Source organism: Vipera ursinii (assembly GCF_947247035.1).
Source record: "Vipera ursinii genome assembly, chromosome: 6".
Lineage (NCBI taxonomy): Eukaryota > Metazoa > Chordata > Lepidosauria > Squamata > Viperidae > Vipera > Vipera ursinii.
In genome coordinates, this window is record NC_139515.1 from 60,279,432 (window position 1) to 60,295,925 (window position 16,494).

The 16,494-nt window shown below is 35.7% G+C and overlaps 1 protein-coding gene across 4 annotated transcripts in view; it reads left to right on the top strand.

Moving 5' to 3' along the window:
• The window catches only part of MRTFA (myocardin related transcription factor A), a 69,522-nt gene that overhangs the window by 12,888 nt on the left and 40,140 nt on the right, over positions 1 to 16,494 (top strand). For 3 of the 4 annotated variants that reach the window (XM_083365685.1, XM_083365688.1, XM_083365687.1), the window contains exon 2: positions 649 to 910. The gene's annotated coding sequence lies outside the window, so the exon portion shown is untranslated. Of the gene's footprint in view, positions 1 to 648; positions 911 to 13,561; positions 13,613 to 16,494 lie in introns of all 4 variants that reach the window. The other variant, XM_083365686.1, reaches the window with a different exon arrangement.

The window sequence follows — 16,494 nt, forward strand, 5'->3', positions numbered from 1 at the left end:
GATCTCCAGGATGGAAAGTATACTTTGCACTGAGCTTTTGTTAGCCGCTGCTAACATTATCAGAGAGTAAGCCAACATTAGAGAGACATTGTTTTTATAGTCCTTTAACTATCAATAATTTAGCCATCGAACATGTGATAGGTCCATTGGTTCGCCACCCACATGTAATTGGATGCGTCACATCCAGCTCAGCTGTATTGGTCAATGTATGTATAGTCCTCCAAGCCCTGCTTCCCATTGCCTGCTTCCTAGGTTGTGTACACTTGTCTCATGATGTCAAACTGTTAGGCATTATCCCGCCATCGCTCTCCCTATTACGGTCCAGCGTGTTATTGCCACCTTGTGCAGTTGACCTGGTTGGTGGCCTCCCAGTCGCATTTGCAGCATCAGTCGTGCTAGTTCGCTTTGATCTCATAGCCGGTCCGATCTGTCCCTCTGTATCACTGATTATCATGGTTATTTAGCTGTGTTAGTCAATCCGTGGCAAGGATCCATTGCCATCTCTCTGTGGTTTATCAGGCTGTCCTGAGTGTCCACGAGGGGGGAGGGAGAGACAGAGAGAAAGAGAGAGAGAGAATAGGAGAATGTAGGAATGCATATATGTATGTGTCTGTGTTTCTTAGTTTCTAACTTTTATTTTCTCTTCAGGTTGTCATCACGAAAGCCAAAGTGGATTTCTCCGGCGTCCTGTGCCTGCCCCCTTCCGTCGTTGCTGGAAATGGGCTGGACGGAGGAGGGGTTGGCGAGAATGAAGATGAAACACTCTCAGTGTCTCTTTCGGCTGCACCAAGCCCACAAAGTGAAGCTGTTGCCAATGAACTGCAGGAACTTTCCTTGCAGCCCGAGCTGACTGTAGGCCTTCATCCTGGCCGGAACCCCAATCTTCCTCCTCTTAGTGAGAGGAAGAATGGTAAGTGAAATAATAAGGCCTGTCACAATGAGCGTGGTACATAGAAATCTAACTATCATTAATGAATTGTACTGTAAAAACACTATTATACTGGTTTTTGCACAACAGTTTTTAATTTCTCAGTAGACATATGGACATCTTACTAGGTATAGTATAAACTATCCTAATGTACTGTCTGCTTCTGTTTTAAATTAAGAAAAGTTACGTTAATTGGTTTACATAGGGACATGATTCTTATCTTGAAGAATGTTTACATTCATTTATATTATTGATGTACATAGACAAACTGAGTAGCAGACCATTAGCTAGAAATAGTTGCATTTCTTATTTCATTTATGTTTAACTAACCATATGGAGTACAATGTGCTTTGTTTGGATTGGGCTTTATGTCCTGTGTGACTTGTAGTATGTGAGCTGTGGTTCACAGCAAAGTAGCCCTCAAAATGTTAGTAAAATACAAATCTATTTTTTTTCAAAAGAAATAAACTGCTGCACAAATTCGTACTATGCACAAAGATTTTATACAGGATCAGGAAAGTTAAGGCTGAGAATGAACAAAGACTTGCAACAAATGTCAAAAATAATTTAAAAAGTTTATTCAGCATGAGTGAAATGAGAAAAAAGTAAAGGAAATGATTGATCTATTAATGGAGAAGATGAGGTGATGGGCAGCAGGGAACTGCTTAAGTTATTCTTTTTTTCTGTCTTTACACAAAAGGAAAAACAGTCTAACCTACAAAGCAGTATCGTAAAAGTCAAATTAATCAAGTCAAAATAGGCAAGAAAATGGTAAGACAACCCTTATCCACTGCAGATGAATTCAGATCACCAAGACCAGATAAATTACATCTCAGAGTTCTGAAGGAGCTGACAGATGTGACCTTGGAACTACTGAAACATACCTTTCATATATCCTGGAGCACTGGGGAATTATTAGAGGACTAGCAAAGGGAAGCATGCAGTGGAGTACATCATGGTTCTGTCTTAGGCCCAGTAATCGTCAACATCTTCATAAACAATTTAGATGAGGGGATAGAAGGGGAACTCATCAAATTTGCAGATGACCAAGCTGGGGAGAATAACTAACACTCCAGAAGAATCTTGACAGACTTGAATACTGGGACCTATCAAACAAAATGCAATTCAGTGGTGAGAAAAGGTTCTAACTAAGGCAAGAAAAAACAAATGCACAGCTATAGAACACATGGTTCCTGACTCAATAGTAGTAATTATGTGAGGAATCAAGAAGTCCTAGTGGACAACCACTTAAATATGAGCTAGCAGTGTTCTGCAAGTGCCCAGAAAGCCAGTGCAGTCCTAGGCTGCATCAACAGAGGGCTAGTATCAAGATCACATGAAGTGTTAGTACCGCTTTATACTGCTTTGATAAAACAACGCTTGCATATGTCCAGTTTTAGTCACCATGATACAAATAAGATATTGGGACTTTAGAAAGAATGGAAAAAAGAGCAACAAAGACTTAGGAGGCTAAAACATATGAAGAACATGCAGGAACTGGATATGTCTAACGAAGAGAAGGACTAAGAGCTGATGTAACAGTCTTCCAATATTGTAGGAGCTGTCACAGAGAAGAGGGGGTCAATCTATTCTCCAAAGAACCTGAGGGCAGGACAATAAATAACAGATGGAAACTTATCAAGGAGAGATCCATCTTAGAACTAACCTATATCTATAGCATTTAAGTATTTTAATAACCATATTTTATGGAGAAAATAATTAGATCCTTTTGTATGTGATTTTTGTTGTACTTAATAGATTTCACCATATCAATATAATTTATTCTACAATATTAAGTACGGTGAAGATAAGATTTGATGTTAGCTCTTGAGTGTAGTTAGCTGTATGTACTGCACTTGGAAGTTTTTAACAGTTACTAAACAAAATAAAGTATCTGGCTGTCTATGTATCTCCCTAGATGACAGTTACCAAGTAATTTTATGGGCAATAATATAATTGGGAGAGCCAATTTGGTATTGTAGTTAAGGCACCAGGCTAGAAACTGGGAAACCAAAAGCCAATGGTAACTTGAAGGGCCCCCCAAATTTATTGGATGTTTAATATTTACAAAAAATGTTATAAATTAAGCTGTGGAAAACTATTTTGCACATTTGTAAGAGTAGATAAATGAACAGCGTCACTTTTTTATGTTGCTCCACAATTGAAATTATTATTTTTTAATTAAATATATTTCTAATGCAGTTGCATGGCTGTTCTTCAGTCTTTCACAGATGTAAATTCATACACATTTGTAATACTGCTATTCTATTTCAGTCACTCCCTATTTTATTTTAAAAGTTATTGTATACCTGCTGAATACTTTTATTCAACCACATTATCATATGCCTGAGTTTAAATGGAAGGAAAGAATCTTATTTCTGAATTAAAAATATACTTCATCAACTATAACATTTTATGTTGTAAATTCTTATATTGCAGTTGTTTGAAATAATAGATTCCTATATGTACTATCATTTTGTATATGTGACTATTTATGGACTTAAGAAGGGATTTTTAATTCAACAATGACAACTATAAAAATACAATTGTGTGGTATTAGTTGTGGAACAATGTATGCTTTTTTGAAGATGAAGGCTACAATGTGTAATCACTTTAATAACATATATAATCTAGGTATCTAGATATACATTAGCAATATTTTGTGGTTTTTATATTAGAATATCTTTTCAGTTGAGATCTTAAACTGCTATATGGAAAACAGATATTTTGAAAATAGATGTTTAATAGTTTTTTACCAGCAGTAGTATTTATATTTTAGATGTAATAATTTTCCTTTTCATTTCAAACATTGATATAAATATCTGTTAGTGCTGTTGAGGTTGAGTTCATTTTTTAAATTCTTTTGACATTACCAAATTAATTCTGGAGAATAGCTTTTTCCTAAAATATTGGGTTTTTACTGTTTAAAATTTTGTTTTGTAGGATATTAAATTATAAAATTATTTTAAATTTTAGTTGTTTGAAATAGCCCTTTTGTTAAACCCGAAAATGAGTTGATGATGAGTTCAAAATAGAAATATTATAATGGAATAGACCACACCTGACTAATTTTTTACATTGAGGGATGAAGAAAATGTACTTGGAACAATAGGAAGGAGTCATTAAAATATTGTCTGATTTTTGTTACTACTGAGGTTTTGTTCTGTTTCCAGTTTAAGGCACAGACTGAGTCACAACTAAGTTAATTGTCCTGAGTGGCTCAGAACAGGTTAACTCTTGGTGGACTATAAATGTGTGTATATTTTAGAAGTAGTTCAGAATACTACACAAATCAAATCTAGGGCATGCACATATCAGGTCTGCAATTTCATAATAATTGTATGCACTTACATTGATAGCTTGGTTTTTCATGTAAATTTCAACCACTTTGACATACTGTAAAAAAGAGAAAATACCTAGTCCCAATGACCTATGCTCCCCAAAATATATAAAAACTATCAAACTCTGAAGTTATATAATTTAATCCAAATAATTTTATCTGAAAATTGAAGACTTATAATTAATCTTTACATAGGTGTTTTCAGGTAATATTATCCCTAAAATTTCCCTGAAACTTGATTAAACTTGGACTCAAAATGTTTGATATCAATAGATCTTGTTTGTTTATGTGAGATTACTTTTTATGATGATTGCTACTGTTTTATGCACATTAGCAAGATTAACTTAGTTTTCCAACTAGCTATTTACTTTTTTGTTCAGTTAATAGAATAGAAAAAAGAAAACTCCCCCAAAATATTATAAATATATGTGCTACTCATTATATATATATATACGGTATATATATATATATATATATATATATATATATATATATATATATATATATATATATATATATATATATATATATATGTGTGTGTGTGTGTGTGTGTGTGTGTGTGTGTGTGTGTGTGTGTGTGTGTTTATGAATATGTAAAACCTTACAAATAGTTTCAATAAAAATGACTATATTTTATTTTAATCATCTGCATATAACCTTTATTTATTAGAAATTTATTCATAGATTTTAGATTTTAAAAATCTTGCCTTTATTACTTTATAGTAACTCAAGGCAGCAAACATACATAAATACTCCTTACTACTCCTCATTTTCCCTACAATCACAGCACTGTGAGGTGGGTCAAGCTGAGAGAGACTGATTGGCCTAAGGTCAACTCAGCCAGTTTTCATGCCTAAGGTGGGACCTGAACTCACAGTTTCCTGGTTTCTAGCCTGGTACCTTAACTATTGCAAGTAACATAAGACCTTCAATTCACTGAACGTGGAAAGAATAATTTTTGACAATACAAAAGCACAAAAATCCAGTTTCCATTAGCTATTAGCTTACTATTTCTGTGAGAGAAATGATGAATGCTGTTCCAAGGGGAGACATCATTTCCTTCTCTATTTATTTTAGTGCAGGTATGGTGGTATTAAAAGTTGCCTATAACCAGGGCTTTTTTGTCATAGAACGCACCGGAACAGATTTGCGACACCTTTTTTTCAACAGATTTTCCAGAGTTGCGTTTTTTTCCTATTTTTGCCCTCATTTGCTTTTGAAAATGCCCCGCTGGTGGTACGGTGTGAGACGGTCCCTTCTACCACTGTCTGCCTCCTCTAGGAGGAGTCATGAGGTGCCAGAGCACCACAGCCAGAGTGTGGCTTGATTGGCTGGGTCAGACCATGTGGTGTGAAAGCCAATGGTGGCGGTGGGAGACACATAAACATGGAGGCCATGTTTCACAGGAGGGTGAGTGAGCCTTTTGCCTTCCCTTACAGAAGGCGGGGTATGAGGTTAAAAAGAGGTAAATCAAGAGGAAAGAAAGGCAGCTGAACTTAAAGGTAAATTAAAAGTAATCTGTTCACTGACAAAGTTTCAACTTTAATTTGTTTCAAGTCAATATCCATATTAAACTCCAAATGCAAATTTTTCCACCGTGTTTGACAACTTCTTAAAAATAATTCAATCTTTTACAAGCAACCAAATTTTGTTTTAATGGGCCAATTTCATTCCACATAGAAAGCTGACATTTCCACTCATTAAACTTAATGGGTATGCCAGTGGTAAATGTCCCAAAAGATTAATAAAATGCCTTCTTGTAATTTAAAGCCACACAGTGCATGGTAACATTAATAGTATTAACTTACCTTGGAACAAAACCCTAGTCTTTTAGATACACTAACAATTGAAGGGGTACAAAAGTAAACCTTGTAGGGTAGGCAAGGTGGGTTGTATGATGTGTGTGAGTTCTGGCACCTTTTTTTTTTTTTTACAGAGAACTACCTATAACCACTGTCATGTTGTGAAGGATAGCTATTTCATTGTGATCAGTGTCTTAATATTGAGCCTATTGAAACATTCAATCTGGTGGGATTCAGCTGGTTTGCACCACTTCAGCAGAACTGGTAGCTAATTTTTTGTTGCCCAAGCCCAGAATGGACTTTCAGAAGTGGCATCCACACAGAGAAGCGGTTGTTCACATATTTGAATCCCATCACTGCATTCAATGCATACTTTTCCTTCATATTTTGGACTGCTATGACAGTTCTTTTCAGAGAAATATAAAGCTGTTATGTTTTTTGTCAGGTACTTATAGAACGGTCTAGTGACCACAATTGGAACAATCTGAAAGTTTTGTATATATTTGATTATATCATGCTGGTGAAAACTTTAGTATTCATATTTGAGATTTCTGTGAAGAAATAACAACCATGAGGAAGAATTTGGTGGGGGGCTAATGTGATCGACTGTTCATACTAGAGCAGGGGTGTCAAACTGCTGGCCTGTTGGCCGGTTGCATCATTGGAAGGCCGTGCCTACCCCTGCTCCAGCAATGCAAAAAAAGTCACAATATGTCGTGATATATTACGTGACGCGGCGAGTTTGAAATCCGTGTACTAGATCATTTGGCTTTATTCAAATCTTAGGTAGCCCACCATAGCATGATTTCTAATTGTCAATTTTCCTGAACTATTTTAAAAAGTTCCCTTGTATTGTTTAAAACTTTCCTGTGTTTATAATTTCATTGATAAATATTCCAGTTAATTATGATAGTTTAATTTGTTTTTGGCATATGTATGCATTTAAATATTAGTGAGCAGCTGGTAATGAGTGTTTTCTAGTACTATAGGCTGGATTTCATACTAATAATTTTTTTTAAAAAAAATCACTTTTTTACTCGCAAATTTTGCTGTCATTTACAATCAATCATCATATAATGCTTTTGCTTTTCGTCCCCAGCACATCTTTAGTTAACTGAAGCAGTAATCTTTCATCTACCCCAAGGCCTCCAAAGCTGTGATTATTATCAGTTTTGGTCTGATTTTGATTATTTCACATTCCTGGCAACTTGACTCTCTGGGTCACACTTCAAATCAGGTTGGCTAGAACTTGCAGTAGCTTGTTAATCTGCATGGACACATCAACTAAGCAGTTTTTCCTGTGAGAAGAAAAATACATTTTGGAGAAATTCGGTTTAAAGAAATGTGTGGAATTTTAGTCTTGGGGCAGATGAACTTAATGTTAGAGGTTAATGGGGAGTTTCCTGTCAACTATTCACTGTATAGCACTCTATCAAACATGGCAGAGAAATTCTGGATATATTCTGTTTGAAATGGCTGTATAGGCAGTCCTTACTTACCAACCACCTTGTTCAGTAACCATTCAAAGTTACAGTGGTGCTAAAAACATAATTGCATTTGCAACCATAATTGCATTTGCAACCATTTACAAACTGTGTCTTTCAGTCACATGATTGCCATTACAGCCAATACATGTTGTCATGTGCCGGAACATTTATTCTTTTCTCCAGCCTTGCAGAGCAGAGAGATTAGAGATGAAGGGATTGCAAATGAGCAAGTAGGCTCATATTACAGGAAAGTGCTGACACTGTCAGCTATGAATGAGATACCCAAACAACCCAGTGCACTTTGCACAATGTGCCTGCTTATTCTTTTGTAATTCCTTCCACTCCAATTTTTTCTGCAACGAGAGGGAAGAAAAAAAACCCAAGCCATATAGGCAATGTCTCCTGTGCCTGACCCTTTTTCCTCCATCCCCCCTTATCACTTGCTTGCTTTGTATTTGTTCAGTTTCATTTTGCCTATAACCGCATAAAAGGAAACTAACTGCTGGATACTCATTGATTACCGGTGAAATGTCAGAAGCTTCATTACTTCTAGTTGCCTCACTATACTACATGATAGTAATCAATTGATCATTTAGGTCTGGATGTTAAGCAAGGTTGAACCTAGTTATTAGAAGGATGTCACATTACTGGGGAATAATAGTTTAGATTGGTAAATTAAAATAATTATACTCAAAAGCAGTGACATTTTTCTTTTGGTCCCATGAAAATTTCATGAATATATGCATTTTTTTTAAAGAATTTTATTGGATTTTATAGGATTAGGAAAAAAAAATAGGGTCAGGATTGGGGTTGGTGTTTAGGTTGGGGTTGGGATCGGGGTTGAGATTAGGACAGGGTGGGGGTCAACATTGGGGTTATCCCTCAGTAACATTTTCAATATTTAGCAAACAGAATATTCTGTTTGCTAAATATTGCTACATATGTTTAGCTAACAATAATTAATATAGTAATAGATAACAATAGTAAGTATGATTAGTTATCATAGACAATATTAATCAATGTATAGCATTCTTCTTACTAATATGTATTCAAAATAACATATCACATTCCTTTCTTCCTAGTTCGTTTTCTTAACCATTGATAAAAATTATCCCATGTTCTAAAGTAAACTGACTCTTCTTTCTCTTTAATCTCTAAAGTCAATCTATCCATTTCTCCACATTCTAAAATTTTCTTGAGTACCTCTTTAGTTGGTAAGTTTTCATTTTTCCAATATTGGGCAAATACAATTCTCGCTGCTGTTAATACATATAATATTAAATATTTGCTCTCCTCATAGTTAGCTCCTAATATTCGTAACAAAAACAGTTCTGGTTTGAATTCTATCTGTTTTTTAATCATCATTTCCAACCATACGTGTATCTTAACCCAAAACTTTTTTGCTTTAGGGCATGTCCACCAGATATGATAGTAAGTAGCTGGCCTTTGTTTACATTTCCAACAATTATTTGAAGTATTTTTAAACATTTTCGCTAATCTTACTGGTGTCATATGCCATCTATAAAACATTTTGTAGAGGTTTTCCTTATATGGCACTGCTTTAGTTAATATTTCTATCCCATAGTTTTGCCAGTCTTCCAAATCTATAGAATATCCAAAGTTCTTTGCCCATGTTTATCATTGTTTCTTTTACTTGTTCCATGTTTAAATTTAGCAGAAATTTATAAAGTTTCTTAATCAACTTTTCATCTGTTTTTAGCAATATTTGATCAAATTCTCTGTTCTTTATAAAATCTTGTTGTTTTCTTATCTTTGTCATATCTCGTTTGAATTTGCAAATATGGCCACCACGCTAGATCAATACCTTGTCGTTGTAAATCTTGTCTATCTTTCAGTTTTCCTTCATTATCCAAGATATCTTTATAAGTCACGACTTTGTCGTAGTTAATTAAATTTGGGTAAGCAAAAGCTTCCATTGTTGAAAGCCATTCAGGTAACTTAATATAAATATAAGTGTTATCCATTCTTTAAGTCGTGTTAAAATAGCTGCTTAATAATAATAGTCTTCAGTCCAGGAGTCCAAATCCTCCACTATCTCTGGCTTCTTGTAACATTTTCATTTTAATTAGTGCTTTTTTCCCTTGCCAGATAAATCTCAATATTGTTGCATTCAAGTCATCAAAAAACTTTTCCCAATTTTACAGGAATCTTTTGGAATAAGAAGAGTATTTTCGGTAAGATATTCATTTTCACTGTAGCTATTCTTCCTAACATTGACAGTTGGAGATTTTTCCAGTTTTTCAAATCCAGTTTTATTTGTTTTAACAATCTTTCATAGTTATTTTCTTTTAGTGTTAAATAGATTCCCAAGTACTAACTATTTGCAGATTTGTCTTTTTTGTAAATTGACTTTTTTGTTTATCTGTTAGGTTCTTTGTCAATATTTTAGTCTTTTTTCTATTTATTTTCAGACCTGCCATTTCTCCAAAGCTTTCTATTTTCTCCAACAATTTAGTGCTTGTTTTAAGTGGATGAAGAGATTAACATATGATGCAGTAAGGCAAACCAAGTATTAGGACACCTTGCTCCACTCATAATATAAGGCAGTACTGATCAGCACAGAGAAGCATTTCATACAAAGCATATTCATCCCCACTCTATGTTACCAGTACCAAACATGCACACTTACAACAAAACGTAAATGAAAGTTAATCACCACAGAAATGAGATGCTTGAGGACAGCTGCTGGAGTGACCAGAAGAGATAAAATCAGAAATGAGACCAGAAGAGAAAAAAATTGGCAATCTTTAATTACATACAAAAACAGCAAATAAACTGGTTTGCTCACCTGGAGTGGGATTTCATACCATACAAGGCATATACAAAAAGAGAAGGTCAGAGAACAGCAGCAGACAGACTCAGAGGAAGATGAAGAAAACATCAAAGACATTCTGTAACAACTTCAATTAATAATGATTGAGACCGCCAAAAGAGCAAGAGCAGAATTTTGTATCTCCCTAAAGACCCGAAACTGTAAAAAAAGGAAGTAAAGAAGAATCACTAAATAGAGCATAATCCACTACCTGTGGGAAATATTCCTGAAGCCTCTTAATAGAATTGACTTATATCAGAAATCTTTAGGGGAAATGACGTTAATAGTCTGATAATAGGGCAATGTAGGGAATGGATCCCGAGTAATTAATTTGTACATACGTATTATTTTTAATGTGTGTTTACAACATGCAGAAAACAGATTTATTTACTCTGCAAGGTATTGAGGTCTGTATATTAAAAATTATTGTTGTATTGAGTTTGAAAATAAAAAGGGATTTTGAAGTGCCCAGAGGTAGAAACATAGATCTGTTTGCAGCTCCTTTAATGAAATGCATCTTTTCTTGGAATTATCAGTTTAGTGTAGTGGTGAAGGTCTGGCCTAGAAACCAAGAGATTCTGAAAGTGACTTTTGATCCCCTCCCCACCATAGGCAAGCTAAGCTTTATTGGTGGCCTCCTTGGATAAAGTATCATGCCAGAGAAGAAGCGCAAGGGGTGCATGTTTCTTCATTTTTCTAGGTAGCATGTGAAGGTAGAAAATGCTATTTATGTGATTTTCAGAAGAGGGCGGGGGGAAATAAAAGAAGTAGATTGGTTAAGAATAGCTAATACCATGTTTAATGTTTTAACTATGTGGTTTTTACTGCTTGTTTTTACGTTCTCTACTATCTTGTAAGAAAAAAATGGTACATTCTGAAAGCAAAACTTTGTTAAATTCTCAAGAGAGGGGGAGATATGTCCTCAAATACAGCTTCTTGGCTTCACGCCGGTTGATCTTAACTGCACTTTCACATATAATTGTGTGTATCTGTGAGACTTAATAAGCATTTATATATCCAAATGTTCTTGGCAGAATCTGGAACAGTAATTCAGAGTGACTTCTTAATTGATTGTCATCTTCATTGGACATAGTGTACTTGAACATTGAATTTTTGACAATTTATTAGATTGCTCAAACAACTTACTAGTTATTAGATATATTTTTAGTAATCACAAGTACAGTGCTGGGATGAGATAGGGAAGCCATTTGCCTCCAGAATATAATTCTCTTCTCTTCCCCTCCCCTCCCCAAGCTTATAGTAGTAATTACTGTGGTTAACTCTGATAGTTTCTCCAGCCTTCATTTTCTATTCCTGCATCTATACTTCATGGTATAGCAAAGTTTATGCACAAGCAACAGACACTTGTAAAAATATATGGTCTGTACACGCAAGTCTGTTAGGACAGGGCTTTTCAATCAGTGGTACCAGTACCACCTGTGATACATTGGCACCTGGCAGGTGGTATGCGACCATCCTAGAAAAGTGGTAGCGGGGGAAGGGAATGAGCTGAACCGATGGCAGCACTCCACAACTCTGAGTGAGAGATGGCTGGAGCTGCAGGGCTGTCAGGGCTGAGCAGAAGCGTCAGGATCAGCGCTAGGCTCCAGCTGGAGCTCAGCACTGATCCTGGCGCTTCTGCTGAGCCCAAAAGAAGCACCGATCAGCTGGAATGTTGCAGCATCCCCAGGGTCTTGTGATTTACATTCAGATACTTTACAACTGATTCATATTTATGACGGTCACAGTGTCCCAGGGTCATGTGAAGTGACCAAAACCTGCTGCAACCACCCAGCAGACGGGGGGGGGAATAAAAACCAAACACCCCCCACCCCATCCCTACTGCCAATCCTCAACAGAAATGCTCACAAGAATAGAAACCTCAGACAGGAGCGCCGCTGGGCAGGCAGGAGGCAAATGTCTTGCTCAGCTGTGGCTTGGGGGGCACTTTTTCAGTGCCATTGTAACTTCAAACAGTCACTAAGTGAACTGTTGTAAGTTGAGGACTACCTGTACTTCATCACTTTTTTCCTTTTTTCTTTTTTTTTTTGTCATTAAGTTTTTGACACCTTGCTAGGCGACTGGTGGTACTCGGATGTTGCCATATCCTAAAAGTGGTACAATTGGTGAAAAGGTTGAAAAGCCCTGTGTTAGGAGAGTAGGAACTGCTGCAGAGCGTTTCAGTGTTTAGGCCGAAATGCAGATTCCCAAGCTGATTGTCTTTTCTGCTTTTAGAGAAATTTCTTTTTGGCCATCTGTCCACCATTGCAAGGAAACTCCTGAGCTGCTTGAGCAGCTGCAGCCAGTTGTCAGGAAGAATAAACTGCACATTCTTGTGCAGGCATGTACAGTAAATGTTATATTAAATATTTTATTCTAAAGGTTATCAGGACCAAATGACTTATGAAAAAGTTCCAAGTTGAAATAGTTTCTGATAGCTTAAATAATTCCTATGAAGATAGAGTGAAAGCCTTTAAACTTGTACAGGTAGTCCTTGCTTAACAGCTGCCTCGTTTAGTGACCAGAGTGATGAAAAACGTTATCAGTCCTAAAAAATTATGATCTTCGTAGATATGTAAAGCAAAGGAATACTGAAGTAAGTTCGTAAGCATAGTCCCAGTTTCACTTAGTGATCATTTAATGATTGAGTTGCTGTCCCAGTTGTGATTGTTCAGTGAGAAATACATGTATTCCCTCTTGTTTTCATAGTAATCAGAGTGTAATTATTTGGAGAAGCCTTATATATTTGGGGTTTTCAACCTGAAATTTAAAAGGGGCAAATGCTTTGTTCTTGTTCAGCAGTAAGATCTTTTTGTCCCTAGAGACAAACTGGAAATTTCCCAAGGATGAAATTGCTCCCTTCTTTCCTTTGTAGAGGCAGTTGTTTAAGAAATTATTTTGCTGGAGCATTATATTTGTAGTAATTATTTCTTACTTTCTAAGTGAAATGCTGCTAAATGTTGTAACCCAAACCTAGCAACTCAAAAGCCTACATATATTTGTGCAAAGATTTAATGACAACCTTTGCCAAAGTAGAGTGCACTAGATAGTTCTTTGGAAATTAAAAAAAAAAGTTGTAAGGAATATTTAAAAGTACTCTGGATATATGATTATTTTCTTTTAGGCTAAATAATTATGTAGAGCTTTTATTTTTATTTTTTTATTTTACAGATTGGCCCGAAGGAGAGGAGTGTAATATTTTTATTCATGGAACTATTAAAGGTGAAAACTTGAAAGATGTAAAGATGCTTGCAATTCTGTTTTTCATGTCCAGAAGCATTCCATAAGTGGAACTTAATAGGTCTGAAATAAATTTAGAACTCATTCTGTTATTATAGATTAGAGTTTCTTTAATTTTTTTCCCCACAAGATCATACCAACTTTTAAAAATTATGGAGGACTCCAGAAGAGCTTTTGTTTGAGTTATCAATATTTACCATATTAAAATTGATACATTAGCTGGTGCTCTCATGATTGATGAGATTTTAATACTATTTTCAACATAGGCAGGCAAATAATTTTGATTTTGTAACCCCCAAGAGAGACTCTGCCCCCAGGGTCCTAGCACCACACATTAAGAAACACTGTTGTAGATTAATGTATTACTGATACAATGGCTCAGTTGCATTGTAATGTTTAAGAGTAAACTATTCTTTGCACAATAGTTGTACAAAGAATTTAGTAAGTTATGTTTTTATTTAACTTAGTTTAGTGACTTTACTCCAGATGCTATAATTTAATATTAGTTAAGTTTGGATTAGGTAGGAGTTTTCATGTTTGTTGATCCCATGTTTTCATGTCATGTTTGTGGACATAGAAGTTTTAGATTTGGAAACAAAGAAGGCTGGAACTGTATCACGTAGTGTTGCTGGCTTGACAAATGTTTGAGCTCTGAGTAGAGAAACCAACTGCATACTATTTTGGGTGAATGAGGTTAGCTATTAGTGCATACAGCTTCCATCAGTCATTGTGTTGATTGTGAAGATTGAGCCTCAGTCTCATTACTGCATGCATGCATATACATTCATTCCATAATGAAAGAAAGACTTTTCTCTGCCTGAACTTGCTGCTGACAAGAGTTTGGCCAGAAGCTTATTGATTCTGATCTTTAGATGTCTACGTTTTAGATGTATCTGTCTCTTTTATCTGCTTAACCCCTGCGTGAGCTCAGCTTCAAGCTATAAACTGGCACTCAAGAGCGAAGGTTCAACTGGACATTTTGAGCCATATATATTGGCCTTTACTTAAGTTTAACAACTCTGCACAACCCTGAGGGAATATTCTGATCCTGGGATTTTCTTCAACATGCTGGACAAAATAAAAACTCTCCAACCTACTTATGGTGGAATTGTGCCATTTGCAGAGATTGTATTAAAGGATGTAAAGAATGCAGGTTTGAGTCAGGACTCCTACCACTGTTTGAGGGAAGGTTAGTGAGCTCTGTTTTGCTTATATTAGGAGGACTCTTAAAACTTACCATTCATGTCTATTGAGGGTCTTCTTGTAAGTTTGTTATAATACTTTACAGTGAATTTATTTGTATTGGTAGTGCTTAGATGTCTTTTAATTTCTGTTAGAAGATGCTTTTTGTTCAGTTTTATCGTAATCTCTTATGAGCGGGTGTATGTGAGAATCTAAATTAGGTTATACCCTTTAGTCTTTACAAGGCTTTCTGTTTCAGTAGTAAGGGACAGAAGTGATACAAGATGTTTGGATATTGATTAGAGGAAGAAACAAAAATAATTATAGTAAAAGATAACGAACATTAATTTCATCTAATTGGGGGTGTTGCAGTGGATGATTCATGGCAGTTAGGGATACGGGGATGGATGATAGAACCTCATGACAGCAACCCAAAAGCCTACATTGAGAGAAATAGTTGGAATAGCTGTGCAAGAAATCTAGACTGCTGTCGTATGTGTTAGCTAAAAATAAATTCATTGGAATGAAATGGGGAATTTGATGGAACAGAAATACCCTAGACAGGGCTTTGAAGCAGTCCCAGACCCGAGGGTGAGCTTCACCAAATCTAAGTCATTATGTTTAAATACTGTAGTTCTGATTCAGACCCGGTGGAATAAAATAGTAACTTGATGCTTAAATATTCATGATTCAAATAACTACATATGTTCCTTATAAAAGATTAACCAGCTTGTAATTATTAAGTATTACTAGGTAAAAACATGTTTCTGCCAGATTTTATTGCTATAAGGCATACTATATATATCCTCTATAAAAATGCAAATATTGCCCAACTTTTTCAAAAAGTGCCCTTTTCTACATTGGATAGATTTAAATAGTAGCAGTTGCTTATTGAATGTTATGTTATTAAGGACAACAACCATATTTTTGAAATCAGCTTAATTTGGAAGAATTAAAACGAAGTTATCCACAGATAATATTATATTTGAAGGTCTGTCATTTAAGGAACATTGTATATGATGATATATTTGATTGTGTTTCAGTGAAAGTTATCAAAAATTCTAATTGCTAATGCAATTCTCATTTTATGTTTTATGGATAAAATAGCAGATTGTAACCAGATTATATCCATATCTTTATTTTAGTTTGGCTATTTCCAAGTATTTTTGTGAAAATTTGGCACTGAGTCAGTTTAAGATACTGGTTTTGAATCATGTCATCAACAGCTTATTTAATATCAAGTAACTTTATATCACTTCTTTAGCAATAAAGGTAAAGGTAAAGGTTCCCCCACACAAGCATGCTAGTTGTTTCTGACTAGGGGCCAGTGCTCATCTCCGTTTCAAAGCCGAAGAGCCAATGCTTGTCCAAGGACGTCTCCGTGGTCATGTGGCCGGCATGACTGGACGCCAAAGGCGCACGGAACGCTGTTACCTTCCCACCTTAGTGGTCCCTATTTGTCTACTTGCATTTTTACGTGCTTTCAAACTGCTAGGTTGGCAGAAGCTGGGACGAGTAACAGGCGCTCACTCTGTTACGCGGCACTCGTGATTCGACCCGCCAAACTGCCAACCTTCTGATCAACAGGCTCAGCATCCTAACCCACTGAGCCACTGCGTCCCTTTAGTAATAAAAGGGAAGTGAAAAAGTGAATTGTTTCAATAAATATGTCTTTATGTCTC